The sequence below is a fragment of the Sciurus carolinensis genome, chromosome 5 (assembly GCF_902686445.1).
Source record: "Sciurus carolinensis chromosome 5, mSciCar1.2, whole genome shotgun sequence".
In the NCBI taxonomy this organism is placed as follows: domain Eukaryota; kingdom Metazoa; phylum Chordata; class Mammalia; order Rodentia; family Sciuridae; genus Sciurus; species Sciurus carolinensis.
In genome coordinates this window covers 63,982,522-63,988,521 of record NC_062217.1, presented here as the reverse complement: position 1 = coordinate 63,988,521, position 6,000 = coordinate 63,982,522, and positions in this window count along the sequence as shown.

Sequence of the window (6,000 nt, the reverse complement as noted above, 5' to 3'; positions counted from 1 at the left end):
CTCTTCTTAAAATAGTCCCTCTTAGGGATGGCTTCCATTATTATGTTTAATGATTAATTTTCTAAAGCCCCCAAATCCATAGACCCCATTAGTAGAATGCTTATATTTTTATTTGTACACTGAGATAATTGCTCACTAACTATTTCAAGAGTCTTGTTTGAATTTTCTCTGTATCTCGAACTGTGATCACAATGTTACCCTTCTTATCTGTTTTAATATGTCTTTCTTTCCTCTAAGCATGGTATGCTTGACCCATATTTCTCCACAACTGCTGCAAGGAATTCATTAGGTCTGTCTTCTAGTGACTTTATCGTTACATAGTCAAATTTTGACCTGAGAACATGCACTGAATCATCTGTTGTGACACTTACAGCAGCACATTTCTCATATGAAGACTGCAGCTATCACTTTCACTGTTCTGAATTTTCACTGTATCTTGCAATTATTGTGTGCATTTTCAGATTGTGAACATACTTTGACTAAGAAGATCTGCCACAGTATAAATCTAGAAATCTATAGGACCTCATAATAAGTAAATTGTTACTTTAGTCAAATAAATTAAACTTTATTTTATTTATTTATTTTTTTGTACCAGGGATTAAACACAGGAACACGCAACCCCTAAGCCACATCCCCTGCCCTTTTTTAGTTTTTTTTTTATTTAGAGGCAGGCTCTCACCAAGTGGCTTAGGGCCTCCCTCAAGGAGGCTGACTTTGAACTAGTGATCCTCCTACCTAAGTCTTCCTAGCCACTAGGATTACAGGCGTCCATCACCACACCCAGCTAGAAAGTTAAACTATGTTAAAATTGCATATTCAATTTAAGTCATGTAACAATGATGAATCTGAAATTCAGGTAATTAAAGAAAACTCATCAGTATTCCTCAGTTATAACGACTAAACCAGCTTGCTTACGTATGTGTCTTTGATATGAATACTTATTTTTAAATTTCACTCACTTCCCCACTTAAATTGTTCAATGACTTCCTATTACCTAGAAGATTAAGTCTAAATTCATAAGCATGATACAAAGCCCTTCCATGAATTAGCTCCTTTTTTAAAGATACTGCTTCATTTCTTGCTATTTGATACCACAAACTTCATATAAATTGCCACACACAATATATCATTTCACAGTTCTGTTCTTTTATTCACACAGTTTCCTTTGACAGAAATGTCGGCCCCACATTTTTCTTTAACCTTTATGGTTTTCTGTCTCAGCTCATGGCTGCTCTTGGTGATTTCTAAGAATAACTAAGTGATATTTAAGTAATCCTCTTAAATTTTATGTGTACGATATTACAAAGTAACAATATTTTATTTGCGCTCTTCCACAAGGATGCACACTACTTGAGGGGATTAGCTTTATTTTATTATATCAGAATCATTATTTTTACCTGACTTGATATGGGCCTAATGTGATAAGAAAATATTGAACTAAATTCTTTAATAAAACTTTAGACAAGGAGGACTGGACTTATCTAGGGAAAAAGAAGACTGAATTATATTTAATATGAGTAGAGTTAATTTTTGTGTTAAGTAGATGTAGAGAGGTCATACTGTAAAATAAAGGATTCCCTCCTATTTTCAAATTTTAGAGAATTACCCCAATTTTAAAGTAACATAACACTCATGAAGGTAATTATAATAGAAACTTTACAAAACACTCTGCTCTTGATTAAGCTTAGTGAATAAATGGAATAATGTATTATGATAGTTGTATAAGAGATATAATGAATATTCTAATTTTCAAGTGAAGAGGTCAAAGAGCAGAAATTTTAAGCAAAGCACCAAATGATGAATATTTAGTAAATGATGAAAGTATAAATCAAACTATTCAGTCTGACTCCAAATTCTATGAACATAAACAAGCTAGAGTTTTAGTACCCAGGTTTACACATAAGATTAAAGCTATCATGAAAACAGCTTGAACATGAAAGATACTAAGACTGTTCCCAAAGACAGCAATACTAAAATGAAGAGCTCCAGAAATTCTAATTTTGTGTCCAAAAAATTATTACTACTGAGGACAGGATGCTTTCACAGAATACAGAGAATTGTTATAACAAATGTAACCACAGGAGAGCATTCTCTTGGAGAATGGATGCTCTTGGAGAATGGATGTCATTTTGGAAGTCATTGCTAAGAAAAAAAAAAACTTAACATGAGTGTGTCTTTCAGGTGGCCCTTCTTCTTAGAATGGATGAGTTTCTCTTTTCTAACTATCGGTTGATGACCACACCTCCTGCTCTAACGGCTAAAATACCTGTGGCCCTGGGAGCTGACTTGTGGTCTGGGGGCTTTGGTTTGAACAATCAAACACAAACAACCAAATTTTAGAATTTGGGGATCTGACAAAACAAATCAGGGAGAGCTTGTTTCTAGCAATAGTAACCTTGAGTGTAGGGGCAATACTAGGTGTGATGTGACTGGGGTATTGCCAGAGAAGTCTGAAGGGCAGTGACTCTGGTTTGGTTCTGTGATTAGAATTGTGATTCCACCTGCATGTTCTCTTTCCTTATGCTTATATGCTGAGTATTTTTTTGTCTACTTTGGATATTTTGTGAAATACCATTTTAATTTGTTTGCTTCAAATCAATCTTATTTGATTATCATCCCTAGGGAATAAGAACCTTAACTGACAAAGGCACTGAAACTTATGGATTCTCTGAGAAACTGAGGAATCAGGAATTGATCTACTAGTTTGCATAAGAATAAAGGACATTTTTTAAAACCTACCAATATTATGGAATCATGGTAGCTCATGGAGCGCAGTTTAAAATTAAGATTAGTTTGTGATTAGGACTGAGTAAAGATTTTGGAGAATCGTATTCTTGCTGATGTAGAAGAGTATGAAAGGCGCAGGGAGAGGCAGCTACTTCTAATGACACCAGATAACTTTTTAAAAAGACAGTAAACTCTGATTCTTAACTACATACTGCAGATCAAGGGCTGAATTTCAGGACTGTATGATGGTACTTTAATATTTCTGAGCCTAGTGCAATAATTTGGCAGAGATCATTGGAGCTGAAAAAAAAAGCAAAGTAAATCCTCAAAATGAGAATAAGGGTTTCTATAGCTCTATGTCCAGTAAGTGGGAAAAAGACAAAAAACTATTTTAGCTATTTTGCCATTAATGTCATTATATATAATTATAAGGAATCAATAAAGAGGCATTGTAGAGTAAAACACAAAATCAGAATTGAAACAGAACACAGAATTAATAAGCTCAGGAACCACCACTGTTCCATAGGGAAGAACAAAAGGAAGACGTTGTAATTACTAAAACCTAGAAACTTGAAAGAGGAGCACTGCAAAAGTGAAATTCTACTGTGAAGAGGAGCTAGTGCTTTCTTAGTGCTGGTACCTCAGGAGTTCAGAAGATGGTCCCTTAAACCTAAGACTCAGACACATGCAGAGTTCAGGTGGTCTGTTATCCTTAACAGGGCACAGCAAAACTGCATTTGGAAAGGGAAAAATTGAGCAAATTGCAGTTGCCTGATGTAAAACCATTAAGATGGTATCAGTAGAGATGAAAAAGGAAGTCTCTACCTTCTCTGTCATAACCTCTTCGTAAAAACCCCTGTTGATGAAATCTACCATAAATCAGTGGGGAAGAAATTGGTTTTCAGTTTCTAATAACACAAAACAAATTATGAGAAGTTGTATGTAGGACTCAAAGACATTAGCTTAATATCCAGCACATACATATGATGATTTATAATAGAAGTGAACTATGCCAGTTTTTGAATAAAACTCATTTAAGTATGATCTTCTTATTCATTCATCCAGTGATCCAAAAGTCCTCTATCCTTGAATATTGCCAAGGATAAGAAATAAGTTCCACCTTGCCCAATATCATAAGCAAGCAACACTTAAGGAATATTCAAAATATCTATGAAAAAAATGAGCTATAAAGAATCCTTTACCATTTATGTAATACAATCCATTTTTTTCTTATTTTTCCCAAATACTCTCAGTGTATTGTAATGGTTATAATGGTTTTGTTAATTTTATTCATGGAATGTGTACTTGGGTTTGTATTTATATCATCATTTTTAGTTTATAGAACAAAAAATCTATTTTGAATTTCAGACAACTTTACAAATGCCTTTCTAAATAGCATGATTCCCCCACAGATAGGATAGTGGAATAGGATTGCTATAAGTATTACATGTAATAAAGCATTTCCTGGATGGTCTTGAGAACTAAGTAAGGGATAACTAAAAAGACAGAGATTTAGTCCACCAGTTCCTTAACTCAGGCCCATTTTTTTTTTTATTGTAAACAAATGGGATACATGTTGTTTCTCTGTTTGTACATGGAGTAAAGGCATACCATTTGTGTGTCAGGCCCATTGTTAATACATGGATTCTGTCTACCATACCAGCTTTAGCTCTGATTATCTTTGTCCTTATCTGTATTTCTTCTGCTAAAATATTTCTATTCAACTCCATGTATTGTTCAAGCTATACATAGGCAATGAGAACTAGGAGCAACAGCCTCTGTATGCATAAATATTTCAAATGAGATAAGAAACTATTTTGTTTGTTGATCCACACCATTATGGCTGATAAATACCTCATAAATCTATCACACTGTGTCATAATTTTCCTGAATATAGTTGCTTCCTTGGCATCCATTTTTAGGTCTGACAAGTTAAAACCCAGTTGCACCTCATAACCTTTGGCCCAGTTGAAACTTACTCTTCCTGTATGTTTGTTTGCAATAAAAATACAGCATGTCTGTTTCATCTCACAGATCCAAATCGCAGCACAGCTTGCAGCTGTTGACTGATAAAACCCAATGTTTAACACCAGAACCTGTCTTTCTTTCCTGCCAAACACACACACACACACACACACACACACTTGCTAGTTGAGCACTCTATTTTCTCCAGACTTCCCATCAGGCACCCCTCTTCTTTCATAGATCTGCAAATAACAAAATGTTTGGTCCTTCATGTGTTTTATTGTGCTGTGTCTTCATTGTAGGAATAAATTGCATATAGGTCAGAAAAGAGCCCATGGGCAACTGCCTATTTTAAAAAAGTTCATGGGAGAGGAAAATCTTGGTCATGTGTCAGACACCTAGCATTAGACCATCTGGGAGGTTTAAAAAGTATCTCACAAAAAAGCTTACTGTAAAATCCCACCTCCTATGAACTCTATCGCGGTTTAGAATTTATAGACACTCTTTGGAGAGAGAGACCTCAAGACTTAATTAGAAAAAATATGAGTTGCCATAAGCTGTCAAATTTAACTAACCCGTTTCAATGAAGTGAAAAAAACACAGAATGTAAAATATTGTAATGCCACTATATTAAAACAGCAATTGAAATATAAATTATGAAAAAAAAACTTTGGATTCAACATATTAAATTAAATAAATTCAGCTATTTAAAATATTTTTTAAAAATAAATGGAACTAAACTTGAATTTTTCTTGTACCTTCATATTGTATGTTGAATTGCTGGCTTAATATCTCAGCAATGCCTTAGTATCATTATGTCATTTTTATCATGCCCACCGGTGATCCCATAGCACAGGGTACATTCTAATATGCTAGCATATTTCTTCCTATAGTCTTCAAAATTTGTTACACTGAGGACAAAAGGAATTCAACATAAAGGAACGATGTCTATAGCAAGTCATCAAAGTAGATAGATCCTGGTCACCCCAACACTGAATGATAGGATTTTAGCAAACCAGCAGTGAAAATGTACATTGGGAGGGGTGAGGAAAGGGGGAAGAGGAAGGAGAGACATTTAGCTGATAAAATAAAAAGAGCTGCCTCATATAAGCAAAGTGAGGATCCTGATCAGGAAATGTTGCCATCTAGTGTGGATGGATTTCACATGCAGTGTTGTTAGTTCAAGATTCAGGGGCTTATATTCAGAGAGTGCAGATTTATCATCAAATACTGTATGTATGTTTGAAAAATTTACTGTTATAATCCTATTTTAGTTCAAGTAATTATTTCACACAATATCATGAACAA